Source organism: Suncus etruscus, chromosome 7, assembly GCF_024139225.1.
Source record: "Suncus etruscus isolate mSunEtr1 chromosome 7, mSunEtr1.pri.cur, whole genome shotgun sequence".
Classification (NCBI taxonomy): domain Eukaryota; kingdom Metazoa; phylum Chordata; class Mammalia; order Eulipotyphla; family Soricidae; genus Suncus; species Suncus etruscus.
In genome coordinates, this window is record NC_064854.1 from 2,118,045 (window position 1) to 2,140,759 (window position 22,715).

The 22,715-nt window shown below is 32.1% G+C and overlaps 1 pseudogene; it reads right to left on the reverse strand.

Annotated features, from left to right (window-relative positions):
* Positions 1–466: 466 nt before the first annotated feature.
* LOC126014845 (uncharacterized) lies at positions 467–549 on the reverse strand (annotated as a pseudogene).
* Between the last annotated feature and the right edge of the window lie 22,166 nt (positions 550–22,715).

Here is a 22,715-nt window from a genome sequence, read left to right on the forward strand (position 1 = left end):
CAGAGGGAAATATACTGCCTGAAACAAATTATATTATATATGAATTTAAGTATTTTGATGAATTCTCTAGAGTAGATAATGAAATTTCTTTTTATCACTTCAGGCTGTTGTATAGCTTTTTAAAGATTCCTGGGGTCACATTTAAAGAATCAAAAGGAAATAAAAAAAATTGACTTCATGCTAGACCTTAATGTTTACAAAAATAGTTTTTAAGCTTCCTATTATGTGAGAAAACATACAATCAGAAAAGCAACTCATATACCCTGGAATAAAGAATTGGGATAAATGTATACTACCATACAACAAAAGGTCATTGTGACAGTGGATAATTATTTATGATTCTAGATGAAATTTTAGCCCAAAATTAGAATAATTAGATCTTTGGTAACTTTGGTAACCAACATGGAATTGGTTGGGTTTTAACTGAATAGAGCTTTCTGGTCAAAGGGGAAGGTTTGCTCCATTATAATTTCTTTTTTTTTTTACTAAACCTCCTCTTTCTATACAGTCAGTATAAAGAACACAGCCTGTGTTAAGAATTGGGAGGCCTTATCTTTTCTTTTCTTTTTTTTGAGTTATATATATAATATATATATAAAATGTATATATATATATATATATATATATATACACATACACAAAAAATCCTTCACCAGTGCAACATTTCCATGACCAATATCAAAAGTGACCTTTCTCCCCACCCCACACAGGTCTGTACTCTAGACAGGCTTTCTCTTCCCAGATAATTGTAATATACTAATTATTAGTATAAGCAACTATTTTTAAAAACTATAGTGTACTTTTAAATAATATACTTTTTATTTTGTTCTGGCCATATATATCATTGCTCAGGAGTCATCCTGGTTCTCAGCTTTAGGGATATTCTGGGACGGGCTCAAGGAACATGTGTTCTGGGGATTAAACATGGGTTGAAGGCATGCAAAATAAGTGCCATACCTAATATAGTATCACGCCTTCCCCAATATAAAATATTTTAAAAGTTATTAGAGCTTAAAATAAAATATTTTAAAAGTTATTAGAGCTTAAAATGTTAATTAGTATACCTTATAATAGTAAACTAAATTGACCATATTAGATTTTTTTTAAAATGTATATAAATTTAGAACTCCTAATTAGGAGTTAAGTCCATCTTAATATGCATATATGTTAAAATTTTCCACTTGTATGTGACTATATTCCATAAAACACAAGGAAAGCACAATCAAATATAGTTTTACTTTAAGTAAAGGTAGAAAGTAAATACTGTAATAAGGACTTCTGTAGGAACTGTTTATAAGACTTCTTATAATTTTATTCTCTTAATTAAGATTCATTTTTGAATTTTATTTCTGAAATATTTATGTCAAAGGTATAAAGAGGCTTAAAACAAAATCACTGGAAAATAATACTCAATTGTGCATTTAATCCAATTAGCACACATTATAAAACAGCAGAAGAAAACTTAGCTATATTAAATTAAGACTAGTAGTATTTAAACTTGATGATAAAATTAATATAAAATATGAAGTTGCTTTAGTATCTCTTCATCTACTAAGCAGACCACTCACATCACTCACATCACTAACATTAAAACATATGATAAAACTACCAAGGCATTATCATTTTTCTCTCTTAGCAAAAGGAAGCTAAAATATGATTTCATCAAATGTACTACAATATTATAACTTAAATTTATTCTTGTAAAATGTTGTCTTGATAACAGTGTCTTTTTCTGAAACCCATCCCACAAACCCACTACATATTTCTTTATATTAGATCTGTCTTGTAATTTCTCCAAACAACCAAGTAAAAAAGAAAGACTTTTTTTTCTTTCCTTCATCAATACTATCTATATCTTTGTTCTTTCTTATTAAAAGTACACATTTTTTTAGGGCCGAGCTTTGGCACAGAGCAGTAAGGTTTTTGCCTTGCCAGCAGTAGCCTAGGATGGACCGAGGTTCGATCCCCCTGCATCCCATATGGTCCCCCAAGCCAGGAGCGATTTCTGAGTGCATAGCCAGGGGTATCCCCTGTGAGTCACTGGGTGTGGCCCAAATACCATTAAATAAATAAATAAATAAATAAATAAATAAATAAATAAATAAATAAATAAATAGAAGTATACATTTACATGTGTAAAAACCCCTATATGCTTTACTGGTATTAAAACCCAGTTTTAAAATTATTCAGTGAAATCCCATTTCAAAACCTAGTACAATTTTATTCTTCCAAATTATTCAAAAAACATAAAGAAAAACTGACAGAACAGCTTACTACAATGTATTTATTCAATGCTGTGGCTGAAACTTTATCAAAATAGAAGGCAAAATTCAGTCTGATTTGTTTATGTTGCCGAAAATAAAGCTTCATTAGTTCTTGTATTAAGAAGCCTTAAATTCCAGAGATGAAATATTTTTAGAAATGTCTAATATTGCTTCATTCTTATTCCATTCAAATAAATTTATTTTAAAAGCAATATACTAGTATTCTCCTGGAGTATGTACACAAATGACTCTAATTTTTATCCAGAGCAGTCAAAAATATAAAGTCACAGAAATTGCTATAAAGTTATTAAATAAAATGAGATAATTCTAATCAATAAAGCCTAGCATGTGACACATAAATTTATAGTTATAGAAGCAAACCTTTAGAAACTAAATTGTTCCTTAAACTGAGAATCATGAAGAAAAGTTTAAGAAGCCCTCAACTAACACATTAAATTGTGATTGATTGTAATTTTTCTATTCAAGTTTAAAATAAAGTAGGGGCCGGAGTGGTGGCACAGGTAATAGGGAGTTTGCCTTGCACGCGCTAACTTAGGAAGAGCCATGGTTTAATCCCTGGAGTCCCCAAGACAGGGGTCATTTCTGAGCTCATACCCAGCACATAACCACTGAGCGCCACCAGCTGTGGCCAAAACAACAGCAGCAGCAACAAAAAAGTAACAGATAAGAAGAAAGAGACTAATACAACAAAACAAACACAAATAGAAAGACATAATCAGTTTTAATCTAAAATCTCCAATATATACATTTGTTTGTATAACAAATTGACATTTTTATGCCAACATTTTACTTTTCATTTAGTTCATTTAAAATAGTCCTTGCCACTTACTTTCTGTGATTTTTTTTAATTTTTGTAACTTGATCAGATAATACACACCAAATATCCCCCTAAAATCCATGGTTCTGAAAACTCCACATGAATATTTTGGATACCCAAGTGAATCTCTAAAATTCACTAAAATCTAAAATCTCAATGAAATTTATAATTAATGTATCATACTTATAATGAAATTTAGTGCAAAGGCTATATTATTTGTTCAGATATGATTTTTTTTTTTGGTCTTTCGGGCCACACCCGTTTGATGCTCAGGGGTTACTCCTGGCTTAGAAATTGCCCCTGGCTTGGGGGGGACCATATGGGACGCCGGGGGATGGAACGGAGGTCCTTCCTTGGCTAGCGCTTGCAAGGCAGACACCTTACCTCTAGTGCCACCTTGCCGGCCCCTCAAATATGATTCTTTAAGAAACTGCTAACATGTATTAAAATAAGGGAAGGGGACTATTCTGGATAAATAAAGAGAAAAAAGAGAGAACAAGCAAGTAAGAAAGAAAAGAATGTAACTGAAGAAATGAAGGATAGAAGGAAAGAAAGACAGAAAAAAAATAAAGAGAAAAACACTAAAACCTCAAAATTATAGACAGTTTGAAAGTCAGAGCACCTACAAAAAACATGAAGAAAACAAAGCCTTTGAGAATACTTTCACAAAAAAAAAAAAAAAGCTGAATGAAAGCGTTAAAGGGAGAGTTATTGCATGGCTAAGCAGTGACATAGAGGTAGGGCATTTGCCTTGCACACACGACCTTGCATCGACCATGGTTCAATCCCCTTTCGTCCATTATGGTCCCACAAGCCAGGAGCGATTTCTGAGTGCATAGCCAGGAGAGCCCTAATGTGAGATGAGGTTGAGGGCAACAGGACAAGTGCATAGAATGGGAAAAGAAGGAAGAGGAATGCATCATGTGCATATTTCTTTTTCCAGAACTTGGGTTTTCTCAAGGATTTCTAACTTTTAAAATCTTTGTTTTCAATTAAAAACCTTAGCTTTCAAGGAGGCTATGAATGACTGATTTCATTGGGATGACAACTATAAACTATTTCCCATTACTTTGGGTGATTAAATAATCTCGTTTATAATCTGGTTTATACTATACTAATATAATAGAATAATTACATAGAATGCCCATTAACAAAATTTAGACCTTTATTTTGTAATAGTTGACATGATTTTCAGCCATCTGACTAAAAAAACATGAATCATATATTTTGGTCATTAAATTTGCAGGATTACCTGAAGGTGACCCTAAAATCACAGTTATAATTAGAATTTCTTAAATTGTATTCAATATGATCGTCCCTTAATGAGCTTTGTTCTAAGGCACAATTTTCTTTCCTGAAGCATCAAATTCTATAACCAGGAGTACATCTTACTTTATAAGATAATGATTTCCTTGAGTGACTCCATGTACAGTAAAATCTAATTTCCAAAATATTATAATCATGTGCCAAGATATTTTCACCAGAATTGTCTGTTTTCTTTTGTGAACTGGTCTGAAAACTTGTTGAGAATCTAAACTTAAGAGAAAAAACTTTTGACTCTAGCTGTGAACTCCTATGCAGCCCAGGGATAGATTCACACTTCATGACAGAGCCCTTCTCCTTTATTAATGGGATTCATATTCTTATGAAGGTTGTCAGTTTTAGAGTATTATGAATTTTATAAAAAATCTTTCTCCAACACAAACCAAAGAAGCTTGTATATCCTGGTGTGAATTTTCCATCTGACTTTGGTGAAAATCTCACATTCGTGATAAAAGACTTCTTTGCATTGTTTTCTCTGAAGCCTACAGTGTCCCTGATAACCTCTACAAAATACTTGGGAAGCAGTGGATAAGCAGATTAATTCAAGGTTTGACAACCATCATGAGAAAGAAGAACAAGAGCTATAACTGTTTTTGTATGCGTGAAGTCAGTTGATAGTGTTTCTTATCCTATTGCTACCATTGGCCATATAGAAAAACAGACGAACAAGTTAATGAAAATGAAGGGCTCAATTAGTGATAGAAATAACTTAAATTAGGAAAGTTATCACCCGTAAAAACCTGAGGATAGCTTCAAAGTGCAGGATTAGAGGAAAATGCATCATGGTGATGCTATTGATTATTAGTTATTTTACCTTAAGTAGATCTCATAATATTTTATAGTTCACATGTTATACACATGTATGTTATTTCTTTGTTATAATGCACATGCTAAATGTTCTATTAAATATTTTTAAGATTTTATCATTTACAGTTTATTTAAGTTATCAGTGGCAATAATTTATTTTTGGATGGTGTAAGTGGTCATTTATTTTTTTAAATATTACAGCTGTTTGTCTGCATATCTAAATAGCATTCATTAATATACATACAATATTTGCACTAATATCTTATATACTGTATCATGTAAGTTTTCTGTTTCAATTGTTTCTTTTCCTTGTATAAATATTTTATTTAAGCACCATAATTACAAGCATGACTGTAGGTGGGTTTCAGTCATAAACAGAACTCTCTCCTTTATCAGCGCATGTTCTTTCACTTTCTATCAAAACCAACTTATGTTTACACATATCAAAAATTAATTATTTTCCGATCTTTATATTTAAATTTAGTTATTTCATAAATTTTATCGCATACTATACCTTAAGTACGTTAAGTAGTACTTGACAGTAAAAAAATCAGGAGTGATTTTTACCAGTTTTCATGACTATCGTGCATTATGTGGGTTACAAACTACATAATTATACAAAGATGAAGTTTGGGCTCTATTACATTTGATCAGGTTCAGAACACATAAAAAATACTTAAGTACAAACATACATATGATCATGTTAAAATATAAAAATGTTTATCGAGACTATATTTTCAGTTTACTACAAAATGTCAAAGGGGCTTGACAGATCCAATTGCATTTGGAAAATTGTTTTTATCTTTTTTATAGATAAGTAATATTTAATGAAATGTATATATATTATGTTTAAGTTTAGGTTTTTTTGGGGGGTGGGTCACACCAGGCAGCATTCAGGGGTTACTCCTGGCTCTACGCTCAGCAATCGTTCCTGGCAGGCTCGAGGGACCATATGGGATGCCAGGATTAGAACAACCATCTTTCTGCATGCAAGGCAAACACACTACCTCCATGCTATCTCTCCAGCCCCTATGTTTAAATTTATTTAATTTATGGAAAACATCTTTGTTATTCCTAAATTACTACCAGGTAGGATTCCTGGTTGAGTAAAACTGTTCTCTCTTCTTTCCTACTGGAGGTATTTGCTTATATATAATTTCGTCTTTTTTTGTTTGTTTGTTTTTCAGGCCATACCCTTTTGATGCTCAGGCTTACTCCTGGCTAGGAGCTCAGAAATTGCCCCTGGTTTGGGGGGACCATATGGTGGATCGAACCGTGGTCCTTTCTTGGCTAGCGCTTGCAAGGCAAACACCTTACCTCTAGCACCTCCTAGCCGGCCCCATATATACTTTCTTTAGTCATCTGTAGTTGGACATTAGAATTGTTTTAAAAAAAATTTGCAAATGTCTTTTTAAATAGAAGTTTTGGGCCTTTGGGATTAAAATTAAAAAACGGAGTTGGTGAGTGCTATGGAAGTTCAATTCTGATTTATTCTCAAAAGATTATTCTATTTTATGAAGAGGTTGGTCAGTTGATCTGCAATGGATGATATATTTTCACATCCAAACAAACATGGTCATATTTTTGTTCATTGTGGTGTATGCCATTTTTACAAGTGTGAGGTGACATCTTATTACTTTGATATTCATCATAACAATTATAAATAATGCAGAGATGTTTTTTCATATAACTTCTAGCAGTATTATGTATTCATTGAGAAAGTGTCTTTTCAACTTTTCCCCTCATTTATGATGGTTAATTTGTTTCTTCTTAAATTTTATAAATACTTTATGTTTTTTATACAAACCCTTTGACATCCTTGTGGCTGGAAAATATTTTTTCTGGTCTGTCACAATTCAGTTATGGGTAAATTATTTTAATTAATTTGAACATTTTCTGTGAATTTACTGTAGTTTAAGAATGTCAATGATTATTTTTAAACATATATTATGAGATCAATTTTTTCTTTTTTAAATTCTATCAACTTCTACTAAATTACATACTTATTTTGAGAAACATCCTAGTTCTTTGTTTATTATTCTTTTGTTCTAGTGATAGATGTGTACACTACATTATTAAATTTAAATTTTATGTTTTGATTTTTTAACTAAATAGTCCTTTTAAGGACTATGTTATAAATGTACTTTAAATACATACTTCATTTAGGTATAATTGTTAAATGAGTATTATTTTAGTAATTTCTATGTGAATTATTTAAAGGAAACAGAATTATTTTGACTCTCAAATTAAGTAAACAAAATGAAAGAAATGTGACATCTGTATTTTTATACAGAATTGTTCTTTTTTTAAGAAAATAGTCTAATTTCTACAATTGATTTTCTTTAAAAATCAAAACTTGAAATATGAAATTTATTTGCTAATGTTTATTAAGATAATGCCTTAGAGAATAAAAGGAAAACTTCAGTAGTTTCTAAGTATAATAGGATGCATTTTTCATACACTTTTCTTTGTGCCATTTTAAACATTGATCTGATTTAATTAAAAATTTTTTCATGTGTAAGTTGTGTTGAGCAATTTATCTGAACAAAGCCCTTACCTCTTCCTTTCTCTAATATTTTTTATGTTGGATTCAAGGTTGATGATAAATTATGTATTTTGTCTATATTGATTATAATGTGACTTTGCTACTGAGCTTTTGTTTAAACAAACTTTACTTTTCATTCTGGATAATATATTGTTTTTATTAAGACAGTTAAGGCAGTTGGTATATAATATAGGTTGAACTGTGGAACCTCTCTCAATTTACAGATCGAAGTCTAAAACTCAGAATATAATGTGTTTAGAAAAATTTACATTAAGATGAATTTAATTTGATTTCTAATAGTATACAGTCAGTAGTCATACAGAAGAGGGAAGCTAGAGTAATTTCACAGAAAAGTAAGGTGAAGAAGAATTTAAAAAAAAACTTGTCTGGGGCCGGAGAGATAGCAAGGGGGTAAGGCGTTTGCCTTTCATGCAGAAGGTCATGGGTTCAAATCCTGGCCTCCAATATGGTCTCCCATGCCTGCCAGGAGCAATTTCTGAGCATGAAGCCAGGAGTAACCCCTGAGCACTGCCGGGTGTGACCCAAAAACCACACACACAAAAAAAACTTGTCTAAAATTGGTCTTAAACTTTACTGTTCACTGGTATAATGTGGTAAGTCAACCTGTATAGTACTTTGTTGAGATACTCTTAGAAAACTATTATAATCTATAGATTAGTGGAGTTACTGCATATAAAAAACCCTATAAAAATAGTGTCTTGAAAGTAAAATATATAGTTTAGGTGTTTTGTAAAATAGAAGAGTTTATCTTTATTCTTTTTAAAATGCCCCATAAATTTTACAAAATCTTCAACTGGCTTGAATAAATCTCATCCTTAATCAGTCGCTGTGGTATTATTTATTAACAAAGCATTATGTATTAAAATTTATTTTAGATCTCTCACTTTGTGGTTACAGAATTGATTTCATCATAATAAATATAATAATTTCATCTAATTTGCTAACTTTTGTAATTTTATATAGCTTTTATCTACAAAATTTACTGTAGATAAAAAATGTCACTGTTGAGGGAGGGTGTGTATGACTGAATCAAAGCAAGCTTAAATAATAAGTTCCCTTGACACAATTTGTATGGTGGAATCAATTGTGTATAGACCCTGATTTAAATTTCCATGGAGAATGATGTTGACTAGATCTAGATCTCCATGTTGCTGTAGAGTTTTGAGTGGAGAAAGCATAAAACACAGTCACTTCACATAAAAAAATACAAAAAATAGGGGAACCAAGCCAGTTGTAGATAGTAAAGAGTAGCAGAGAAAATTCAAGTAACTCAGGGGTACTTCAAATCTCAGATGGGAATTAGGAGATTTCTAAGGCATAGGATTCCTGAGGAAGAAATTGTGAAGAAGTAAGGTGATAATCTCGCTATTTTGGGCAGTATTTTCTCTGGAAAGTCCTAGAGACATTAATATGAAGGCAAACATCTACCAATAGAGAAATCAGCTAAAAGACCAGAAAATAAAATTCTCCGTTTGCATAGTTTGCACAGTCAAAAATGTGCTCTGTGTCGCTGCCCATGTAAATAGCCATACATAATAGCTCAAAGAGATCAGACCTCACAGTTACAACTGCATTCACTAATGATCACATTACCTCAGTGGTTATATAGTGCTTCAGACACCCAATGTGAGAGCTGCCAACAGGCAGGAGCACAAGGTTCCTGCTCAAATTTGTTTGGATTCAGAACCATACTTCTGGATGCCAAGAGTATAAAAACTGATCCAAACCCAAAATGAAATTCAGCTCCAGTGATGGATGAGAATGGAATTCCAGGAATGTTCCACCACATACGACAGAATTTTGTAAACTGAGAATAACTTCAAAGAAGAAATTCTTACAGTAATCAATCATACAAAGATATTTCTGAAGGAAAAATCCTCAAAAATCTTTTAAAAATGTTTATAAAAATGGAAAAAAACTTACCAGGAAAGATTGAAGAAGCTATGGAAGTTAGTGATATAAATACATCAGTTATAGAAATTTAATACAAAGTTGTAGGAGCTTATAGCTGCAACAGTGACATTGAGGGGAAAGGTAAAAGGCATCATTAATGAAATAGAGGGAGATGATAAAAATACAAGAGAATAGAGACTCAAAAACATATGGGTGCTTCAAGAGAAACAACCTCTATATCAAAAAATTAGGTTGAGAAGAAACAAGGAAAGCAGAAAAATTGTTATGAAAAAATGAAAACAATATTTGAGAACTAGCAATATGTAAGAGAAAAATTGATAAAAGAAGGCAAAATAGCTAGTTATTTTCACAATAAAAAGATATGCAAATTGAAATAGGAATCATACATAATTCTAAGCGATGTTAGACCAAAAAGAATATAAAGACATGTCTTTATATAAAGAATCAAAGGAAAAATCAAGAGGATAGAAATCTTGCAGGCTACCTTTGCTGACCACAAGGCTCTGAAATTAGATGTGAACTACAAAGCCACACAGAAGAAAAACTTTAACAATTGGAAATTAAACACCCTGCTACTGAACAACCAGTGGGTCCGAGTAAAATAAAAAAGGAAATCAAAACTTTCCTGGAAACAAATGAATAACTTAATGACACTTATAACCTTTTGGTATCAAGGTGATGTTGGCTTCATAATAGCTGTTTGGAGTGTTCCCGTTTTTTCAATTTCATTGAATAACCTGGCTAGGATTGGTAGTAGCTCCTCTTGAAAGATTTGAAAGAATTCATTAGGAAATCCATCTGGGCCTGAGCTTTTCTTTTTGGGCAGATGTTTAATTACAATTTCAATTTCCTCAGTAGTGATGGGGTGTTTAGATATGCTACATCCTCCTTACTTAACTGTGGAAGGTTATAAGTGTCCAAGAATTTTTCCATTTCTTCTAGGTTCTCATGTTTAGTAGCATAACGTTTCTCAAAGTAGTCTCTGATTACCCTTTGGATCTCTGCAATATCTGTCGTGATCTCCCCCTTTTCATTTCTAATACTGGTTATCAGGTTTCTCTCCCTCTCTTTCTTTGTGAGTTTTGGCAATGGTCTATCAATCTTGTTTATTTTTTCAAAGAACCAACTTCTGCTTTCATTGATCTTTCGGATTGTTTTTGGGTTTTCCACTTCATTGATTTCTGCTTTCAGCTTTCTTATTTTCTTCTTTCTCCCTATTTTTGGTTCCTTTTGTTGGTCATTTTCTAATTTTATGAGCTGAGTCATTAAGTTATTCATGTATGCCCCTTCTTCCTTCCTGATGTGTGCTCAGAAAAGTTGTAAGTGACAAAGATGGACACTACGTACTAATCAAGGGATATGTGCAACAGGAAGAAATCAGACTATTAAACATATATGCACCCAATGAGAGAGCAGCAAATTATCTAATACTATTACTGACAAATCTGAAAGAAGACATCAATAATAACACAATAATTGTGGGAGACCTCAACACGGCCATGTCAACACTTGATAGGTCAACCAGACTGAAACCCAACAAAACATACTAGCCCTGAAAAGAGTAATGGAAGAAAGAGGATTAGTATATGTATATATATATAGTGTCCATCTTTGTCACTTACAACTTTTCTGAGTATAAAGTTGGTGTCATCAGATATTAATATGGCCACCCCAGCTTTTTTTAAGTGTGTTGTTTGATTGGATGATTTTCTTCCATCCTTTGATTTTGAGTCTATGTTTGTTCTGATTATTCAGGTGTGTTTCTTGTAGGCAGCAGAAGGTTGGATTCATCTTTTTGACCCATTTTGCCACTCTGTGTCTTTTAATTGGTAAACTTAGTCCATTGACATTGAGGGAGATGACTGTCATAGGATTTAATGTCATCTTTGTAGATAAGTTTGCTGTGTTTGTTGGTCTCTCTTGTCTTAAAGTAGACCTTTCAGTTTTTCCTTTAAGGCTGGTTTTCCATCTGTGAAATTTCTCAGCTGTTGTTTGTCCATGAAGCTATGTATCCTTCCTTCAAACCTGAACATGAGTCGGGCAGGGTGCAGTATTCTCGGTGAGGCATCCATTTCATTCAGTCTTGTCACAATATCCCACCACTGTCTTCTGGCCTTGAGAGTTTCTTGTGACATGTCTGCTGTAAGTCTTAGGAATGCTCCTTTGAATGTAATTTCCCTTTTTGATCTTGCTGATTTCAGTATTCTATCTCTATCTGTGGGATTTGTCATTGTTACGTGTTTGTGTCTTGGGGTGTTTTCCTTTGGGTCTCTTGTAGCTGGTACTCTTCGGGCATGCAGGATTTGATTGCATGTAGTCTTTAACTCTGGGAGTATCTCTTTGATAATGTCTTTGACAGTTAATTCTTCCTGGAGATCTCCTACCTGGGTCTCTGGGACTCCAATGATTCTCATGTTTCTGTTGAGTTTATCTAAGACTTCTATTTTGATCTGTTCACATTCCTTGAGTACTTTTACCATTGCCTGATCATTTGTCTTAAGGTTCTTTTCCAATTTCTTCTGCTGTCTTGAGTTTTTCTGCATCTCATCTTCCAGCATGCTGATTCTGTCCTCAGCTGCTGTTACCCTGCTGGCGAGGACATCTACTGAGTTTTTCAGTTCAGTAACAGTGTTTTTCAGATCTGTTATTTCACTTTGGAGTTTTCTGATTTCTGTCTTTGTGGTCTGTTCAGATAGATCTATGCTTTCTTTGAGTTCTACAAACATCTCCCTTATTGCTATTCTAAACTCCTTGTCTGAGAGGTTAATTAGATGGTCGAAGTTTTTTTAGGTCATCCGAGCTATCATCTTTATTCTCTGTTCATGTTGATTGCCTGTGAGATTTCCCATTTTCCTGCTTGTTGTGTGATTTTTTTTTTCTGCGTGTTGTGGTGGGGTTCATTGGGCAGAAAGAGTGTGCAGCTGTGAAGGGAAGTGGAGCTGCGCTCTTCTGGAGCCTCTGGGAGTGCTATTTTTCTGGGCCCTTTTCAACCCACTCCCAAGAGGTTCCAGAGACAGGACTGTGGAAAAACTCACAGTCGGGAATCACTGGGTGGGCGTAGATTTCCCCCCTTTTATTATTTCTTAATATAAGCTTGCATTGTTATGAAATTTCCACATGTTACAAGAATATTTTTGTATTTCAAAAAATCTGATAACTCATACTCTCATTCCTATGCTTTAAATATATATTTTTATTACTTTCTTGATTTTATTTTTGGTTCAGTTACTCTTTAGCACAGTATTTTGTTCAGCTCCTATGTGTTAGACTTTTTCTTTATCTCTTTCTGTGATTAATATCTACTTTTATGACATTATGCCTAAAAAGGCACTTTGTATTATATATACATATATGTATATTTACACATACATACATGCATGGCCACATACATATATGTGTGTGGTTAAGTTATTCATAATATTTAACCTATCATAAAAAATGCACTAGGGAATAATTTGTAAGCTTATTTCAATGAATGAAATCCTATTTTTTTATTCTTAAGGTGTTAAATGGATCCTAATTCTTCATTGAGTAGTCAAAGAACTTCTCAGGGAATAGCAGAGGTTTTATTTTCCTCCATAAAAGAAAAGTAAACTTGGGAAATAGAGTGCCCTTTCATATTCCAGACCCAAGAACTACAATGAAATAAAGGCATTTCCCCATTAAGTACATTTAAAAATATAATATCTTTATTTAAGCCCATGGTTACAAACATGTTTATAGTTGGATTGTAGTTATAAAAAAGAATACCCTCCTTCACCAGCGCAACCTTCCCACCACCATTGCCCCCCATCTCCGGCTCCTGCCCCCCCATCTTTACCCTGTGCCTGTATTTGAGACAAGCATTCTTTCATCCTATTCTTTTAACTGTTAATGTTAATTTCTGTCTGGATGATATGTCTATTGGTGAAACTAGAGCTTTGAAGTCTCCCACTACACTATTTTATCTGTCAATGTATTTCTTTATGCTCATTAGAGAAAACTTTATGAACTTTGGTAGGTTTTCATCTTCCTCATAAATGTTCATTATAGTATGTCTTGATTTATGGTTCCCTTAACCAATAGAAGTATGTGTCAGTGGGTAAATTATATTTTTAATATTGAGTGCTATCTAGTGAGATATAATTATGATCATTACTGCTCTTTTTTCTGTTCCATTGGCTTTTCTAAAATTATTTTTATCATTCTTTTATTCTGAATATATATTATTTCCATGCATTTTGGTGTTTCAGATTGGCAACAAATGGAGGTATTGCTTTATGATTTATTCAGCCACTCTATGCCTTTTTTAATTGGAATTTACTACACTGACTTTGTGAAGAGATTAATAACACATAGGGTTGTGTTTCCATTTAGTGTATGTGTATTATTAAATATGCATACACCAATTAATATTATCACTGTTATAAGAAAAAATATAAAATAGGATGATATAAAATGCTGTAGCACCCTTTTTGAAAATATTCAATGTCAATTCATTGCAAAGGCACTAAGCAAAATGTAGGAAAATGATTTAACTCATGTGCTTGAGGGTTATTTTTTTACAGATCCATAGTTAAATAAAATCCAAGGGACAGAATAAAAAACTTCCTTATAAGATAAGTGCAAGATTAAGATTTTCATTCCTCCACTACTTTCAATGTATTACTGGTAATAATAAACACATCAAGTTGATAAACATAATAAAGCAGTTGAATAGGGAGTCAAGAAGTTAAATTTAATCATTTGCACAAGATATGATAAAATACATAGAATCACCTGAGGTTTTAATAAGATTTTGTTTTGAATAATTAATATATGTAGTAAAGTAGTAGGCTACAAAATCAATGCATAAAAATCAGCTACATTTTTATATGCAAACAATAAACCTTACAATCAGAGAAAATCAAGAAAACATCAGCAGCAAGATAATGTCCATAAACATCAATTCACTATTGTTCTTCTTCTCTACTGTTTTAAAACTGTTACTATCCAACATTATAAATTGTATTATAAGAAATAAAATAAGGACTTAAAAGAACAATTCAAGCCTATGCACTGTAATAAGCAATGCTATCTAAATAAAAAATTTTACATAAAGCATTATGTAAGTCGATTCTATTTTTTTGTATCTTTATTTACACACCATGATTACAAACATGTTTTAGTTGAGTTTCAGTCATAAAAAGAACACTTTCCTTCACAGTGCAACATTCCCATACATTCTAATATACAGCAAAATTCTAAAGATATTCTTCAAGGATATAATAAACATTCTGGTGATTTTTACTAAAAATACAAACCCTTCAACATAGCCAAAATAATTCTGACTGACAGAAATAAAAGGAGAGATTGCATTCATTGATTTCAAAATATACTACATTGCTGTAGTTACATAACTTCCAGTTGCTGGTATCAATGAAGATTATCAGAACATTTATGTGAAACTGAGATCCTGAAGAAAACCTTCTAATGTAACATTATAATAAGTCCATCTAGATGGAAAGAAAGTTTCACCAACAAAAGGTGTAAGAAATATTGGATAGCCATTTAAAAATATACCCGTATTTCACTTTGTATTTAAAATGGATTTATAATCTTTATATAAGACCAAAATGTATTAAGAAAAAACATATAAGGGATGGAGCTAGAGCAGAGCTATAGGGCCTTTGCCTTGCAGCTGGTTGTGGCCCAAATAACAGGAAAAAATGGAAAGAGAGAATGGCAGATATTTTCTTGAAGAAGAAATACAAATAAATGAACAATTATTTTCTCAGTGGTGGCGATGGTATCTGATTCGGTACCTATAGAAGACAATTTGGAATGTCTCCAAAAGTTTAAAATAAAACTCTCATATGACCCAAAAATTCTAACCCTTGGTATCTATGCTGAGAACAAATTACATAAATTATAAAAGACCAATGTACACCTCAGTTTATTGAAGTACTATTAAAGTGAGTAGAATTTGGAAACAAATTCTCCAGTAATTAATTGGTTAGTTGATAAATAATTTATGTCTACTTTATATGCACAGATGAATAATCATCTATTAGAACATCTTTAATATTCTAATTTACTCCAGCATGTATGGAGTTGAAGAGATCATACTAAGAAAGATGAGTTAAGGGCGGAAGCAAGAGCACTATGGTGAGTGGGAAATTGGCCTTGCAGGGCCTTCCTGGTTTCCATCTTCAGCATCCCTATCATCCCCCAAGCCTGCCAGGAGTGATTTCTGAAAACAGATCCTGGAGTAATCTTTGGGCATCACTGGGTGTGGTCCCCTAAGGAAAAAATAAACTTAAGTTAGAAGGAAGAAAAATACCAGATAATCTCATTCATGTGTAATATAAAAGAAAATAAAAAAAACAACAAATACAACATCAATGACATAGGAAATATGTGTGCAAGGCAAACACCTGTTGCTGCTCCAATGCTTCGGCCCCAAGGACAATAACTTTGATTACAGAGATTAAGTTATTTAGCCTATGCACAGTCTTGATTTTATTTTATTTTATTTTTTTTTACTAAGCTTTATTAGTCTCACAGTCTTGATTTTAGGGTATTACAAACTACATGCAAAATGAGGACTGTTGTGCAAAATTTGGACACTCGGATGATGGTGGAGCTTTAGAATTTTTACACCATAGCATAAAAGAAACCAATAGTGAAAACACCTTAAGTTTAAGTAAACTAAAACTATACAAGAAAAATTTAAATCTACATTATTTATTTAATGAACTGATTTTTGCAAATTCTTATACACTCTATATAGCTTTAGGGTTTCTAGAACTCTTTCTTCAACAGAAAAATTAAATTGTATTTATTGCATTTAAAATTGAAATAACTTTTAGTCTAAATACAAGATGTACTAAAACATCATTTCTTATGTTGTGATATTAATCATTTAAAATCATTTGCTTTTAATTATTTTTTGAGGGGTCACACCCATTTGATGCTCCGGGTTTCCTCCTGGCTATGCGCTCAGAAATTGCCCTTGACTTGGGGGGCCATGTGGAGATGATTTGTTTCCAAATTATAGCGCCAACTCTTCAGCTCCTGCTTTTGATTATTGCAAAAAAGATTTGTTGAGTCATTTTTTTTTACCTTGTGAGACAGAATATTTTCCAGTGTTTTTAGCCAATATGCTATTAGCAGGTCAGTCCACAGAAGTTATGTCTCAGTAAGCGCTTCATCTATTATTGATTGTTAATTATGATTAAATTATTCTAAATTTATAGGTGATAAGTATATTCTGTGCAAAAAAAAAAAAAAGTATATTCTGTGCTTACTGGAGAACATAGAAAATTATACTAATTATTTAAAATGTACAAATATGTTATATACAACTTTTAATTTTACATGTAGCATACATCGTTTTTATCAGAAGAAAATATATAAAAAAATTTAAATTTTTTTATTTAAACAACTTCATTACAAACATGATTGTGTTTGGGTTTCAGTCATGTAAAGAACACCACCCATCACCAATGCAACATTCCCATCACCAATGTCCCAAATCTCCCTCCTCCCCACCCGATCCCCGCCTGTACTCTAGACAGGCTTTCTATAACCCTCATACATTCTCATTATTAGGACAGTTCAGAATGTAGTTATTTTTCTAACTAAACTCATCACTCTTTGTGGTGAGCTTTCTGAGGTGAGCTGGAACTTCCAGCTCTTTTCTCTTTTGTGTCTGAAAATTATTATTGCAAGTATGTCTTTCATTTTTCTTAAAACCCATAGATGAGTGAGACCATTCTGCGTTTTTTTTCTCTCTCTCTGACTTATTTCACTCAGCATAATAGATTCTGTGTACACCCATGTATAGGAAAATTTCATGACTTCATCTCTCCTGACAGCTGCATAATATTCCTTTGTGTATATGTACCACCGTTTCTTTAGCCATTCATCTGTTGAAGGGTATCTTGGCTGTTTCCAGAGTCTTGCTATGGTAAATAGTGCTGCAATAAATATAGGTGTAAGGAAGGGATTTTTGTATTGGATTTTTATGCTCCTAGGGTATATTCCTAGGAGTGGTATAGATGAGTCATATGGGAGCTCGATTTCCAGTTTGGGAGGAATCTCCATATTGCTTTCCATAAAGGTTGAACTAGACGGCATTCCCACCAGCAGTGGATGAGAGTTCCTTTCTCTCCACATCCCCGCCAACACTGCTTGTTCTCATTCTTTGTGATGTGTGTCAATCTCTGGGGTGTGAAGTGGTACCTCATAGTTGTTTTGATTTGCATCTCCCTGATGATTAGTGATGTGGAGCATTTTTTCATGTGTCTTTAGGCCATTTGTATTTCTTCTTTGTCAAAGTGTCTGTCCATTTCTTCTCTCCATTTTTTGATGGGATTAGATGTTTTTTCTTGTAAATTTCTGTCAGTGCCTTGTATATTTTGGAGATTAGCCCCTTATCTGATGGGTATTGGATGGTACCTCATAGTTGTTTTGATTTGCATCTCCCTGATGAGTAGTGATGTGGAGCATTTTTTCATGTGTCTTTTGGCCATTTTTTATTTTTTATGTGTAAAATGCAAATTTGTATTTTTGTTTGCTTCTTTGAGTCATAAGTTATAATGGACAAAAGAAAGACAAAGTATATTATTTTAAAATATATTTAAAATCATATGAAATTTTAGTGAATGCAAATTTGCTTTCTTGTTTCCAAACACAGAAAAATAATTGTCATTATGCTTTTATTTAAATCTAAATAGGTTGTCTTTTATACTAGACAATATACAATATAAATTCTTAGTTGGTGTTAACTCTACACATTATACTTATTATGCTAAAATACTCCTTATAAATGCCAGTATAATAAAATCACATATTGTCTATGTCCATATAAATTTTATCAGAGATTTTTTTGGTAACATAAAATTAGAACAGGAAATTATTTAATATGAAACACATAATTATAAGCCTATAGTAAAAATAATAAAAAATAAAGCATAAAAATTATCCAAATATAATTAAAGGTAATATTGCACATTCGCACCACATATTTTCAATACATTATGAAAAGTAATATACAGAGGAATATGTGATAAGGTTTATAAATGGTTATTGCACTGCCTTTATGGGGGGGTAGGGGAGAGAGATGAGAGAGAGAAAGAAAGGTGAGAGAGAGAGAGGGAGAGAGAGAGAGAGAGAGAGAGAGAGAGAGAGAGAGAGAGAGAGAGAGAGAGAGAGAGAGAGAGCAAGACCTAGCAGGAAAGGAGAGAATCTGCCTTTTTTTTTTTAATAGTCATCATACTTTTCATTTTAACCTCCTTTGGTAAATTTAATTGTAGTTAATAGTTGTTTATTTTTGTAACACCAATTGTAAATAACATAGAAATTAAATGAGATTAAAAATCATCTTTTACATTTTATTTCCCTATAGAAATATAACAGATTATGAGATGTATTTTACGCAAGGAAGAATAACAAATATCAAAATGTAATGAAGCAACCAATGTTGGTGAGGTTGTAATTAAAAAGGTCCTTCAATCAGATATGGTGAAAATTTTCTTGCGTCAGCCTCTTGTAAAACCTATCAAGGTGTCTTAAATATTAGAGCTTCTATATTACCCATTCATTCTACTCTTTAAACAGCTCCCAAGTACACAAATGCATTAATTTTAAAAAATACTCTGTCCTTATTGCAGTGTTATTCACAACTCCAACCTCATTTGGGCATAATCTAATTGCTTTACAGATGTGTGAAAATAGAAGTTACTGTATACATGCACCATAATATATTACTCATTGTAAGAAATAATTAAATCTTATAGTTCAGTAAAAGAAAGATGTAGAAGATATCATTCCAGATAAATAATGACAGATGAAATAATTCATATGTGTAGTATAAAAAAGAAAAGCAACAAAATTAATAATACCTAATGAAAAGTAATCCCCAAAATGATGCCTATAGAATAAATTCTAATAAGCGGGGGCATCCAGGAAGAGTAATCGAGGAGAATGGACACTCAGGTTGGAAATCTAGCGTAGTACAATTTTACATAAATCTAAAGGAATATGTAAAATTGACTTTGTATATCTAATGATATTGCATGTACAAATATCTAAACACTCCTTCAAAACAATTGGAATAGATTTTTTAAAAGTCACTAAGTTAATAAAATTTAGCAACATTTTCTAAGTTAATAAAATTTAGCAACATTTTCAGATACAAAATGAAAACTCAAAATACATCGAAGTTTGATCCTGAAGCAATTTGTCATCCTGAGAAGAATTAATTATGCCCTTGTGTTACTCAAACACTCATGGTGTGGATCTATTTTCTCTTATTACCACTGGTCAAAGCACCATTGCATCCTCACCAGGCTAAGCACTGAAATGTTAAGCCCCAAACAAATATTCACATCTGTACTCTGGCCTAAAAATTACATATTGTTGGGTAGACATGTCCCAAGATCTCTAAGCACTACTTCTGGGGACCGTTAGACAAAAGTTAGCACCATTTATTTATACCACAGTATTATAAACAAGAAATAAATCAGGCTCTAAAAGAATAAATGTTGCTTACCTTGTTTTTAAGTAAGCCTAGTTCATTCCATGACATGGCAAGTGGTAGTCTAGAACAACCTAAGCACAGAACCTAGAGTAAATATTTTTGGAACACAATAGTTATATAAATCACTTTTAACAGTTCCAATTAAAAGACATTTAGAAAATAGCAATTAGGAAGAATGTAAACAAAGACAATGTTTTTATTTCGTTTTGTTTTTATATGGGGATTATATATTGCAGTATCTAAGATTTACTCCTGACTCTATGCTCGGTTATCACACGTACTTGGGCTCTGAGGACCATATGCGATACTGGAATTCATTTCCCTACTTGCTGTACTATCTACCTACCCCTCAGTATACACATTTTTGTATGCTAGAAAATATAAAAAAAATTGCAGAAAAAATTAAGTCAATACACGACATTTTTCTCATGGGGTATAAAACTTAACAATATTATAATGACTATCCTACTGAGAACAATATAGAGATTTAGAAAATCTCTGTCAAAAACAAATAAAATATGTGTGAATGCAATTTAAATTTGTATATAACAACATAAAACAGCAACAAAAATAATCTTAAAATGGTAAAGAAAACTTGAATCATCCAACTTTTTATTTTGTTATTCAAGCATAAAAATCAAAAGTGAGCTAAGAAAAGCAGACTACTGAACTCTAATAAATGGTGTTGGAAGAACCGGCAATTTATGTAAAATGTAGAACTTAATACTTGGATGCATACGTTACATCACATGTATGTATAATATTCCTCCAGTGGAAAAATTTTCTTAAATTCAGAACAAGACACTGAGCTTGTTTGAAAGTGGAATAGCTGAGGCGAAGCATCACAAGCTGGTTCTCTGGCGGTGTGATAGTAAATATTTTAAAGAAATGTGTTACACAATTACTAAAATATACAGTCATATAACCTAATGCTACACCAATAATCTTTAAAAATAAATATACTCCAAAAATGTTAAATGTTGGAGAACATTAAAACCCTTTGAGAAAACATAATTCTCAATAGGAGGTGCCAGAGAGCTATCACAGGATCTAACTAACATCATATCTAACAGTAGAAGTTCTTGACAAAATGAAAATCTAAATGTTTTCAATTACTTACAAATTAGACATCTGACAGGTTAAGAGGCTAAATATATAATCTATATATACAAGTCAAATCCCCCAAAACAAACACCCTATTGATACAACCCTGAATAGACTTAATTTTCCCCCAAAGACAAACAAATTGCCAATAGATACCTGAAGCAATGAACCACATGTCACATAATTAAGGAAATTTGAAGACAAAGTCCCAAGAATCTATATTTTAAAATGGCTCTTACCTGAAATACAAAGTAAGCAAGTGTATATAAGATTATGTAGAAACTTGGGGGAATGAAACTGTTTTCGATTTTCTAAGATGTCTTTAAAAATGGGAAGTTATCTTGAAATGAGATCTTACAAAAAACTTTTTCGTATGCAAAGAAATGAAATTCAGAAATCCAAAGCAAAGTCTAAGTTCTGTTAACTGAAATATTATTTATAATACTAAACATCAAGATATCAATTTATGTATAAACCAGAAAAATAAATGTGGTATGTGTGTCTATATATAGTTGTGTAGTTGTGATTCATTTTATGAATTCATATATTTTATTTAAAAATACTGTCATTAGCAATGATCTGGGTTAATTTGGAGGAAATAATTCCAACTGAAATACATAGTGATTTCATTTACATGTACAACTTAAAACAGTCAAATTTATAGATCCAGAAACATACACATATATGTATATATAAACATGATTCCAAGAAAATAGGAGATTAATAGAACAGGAGAAATTTGGTGCCTGGGCAAAAGTTTCAGTGATATAAAGTGAATAATTATAAAAACCTTTCTGTCAATAACATGTAACAATATTGACTTATATATTGAAACTGTGATGCAAAAAATCAATCTTAATTGTTCTTATTACTATTGATAAAAAAGTGTAATGTTGTGAGGAGCAGGACAAGTAATTATATTAGTCATACTAATCATAATAAGTTATAACATGATTTGCAAGTATACTTATCAAATCAAATAATGTTATAAATGTTAAATGAACATATTTTATTAAGATTCAAAATAACATTTGTAATTTAATATAATAAAATTAATTTTGTATTTTCTGTATTCTCATTAAAATAGAAAGTTGAAATTATATTTTATTAAACCTATTTATTTGTGAGGAGGCATCCAAAATAGCATGAAGTAGAGCCAGTTTCCACTTCTGGTGCTACTCTACCCGAATGATATGCTTTGGCCTAGCTATCTTGGGGGTCTATCAAAGTCACCCCAGGAGCTCTGGAGGTCTGTCAGGGCCATAGAATGCATCCTTATGGGAAGATATGGTTTTGGGAATTGAACTCAGACCCTTAAATAACTTCTAAAATTATGATGTATATGATATGGACAAGGTTATAACCTAATACGGTTTTAAAATATCTATTTGAAAC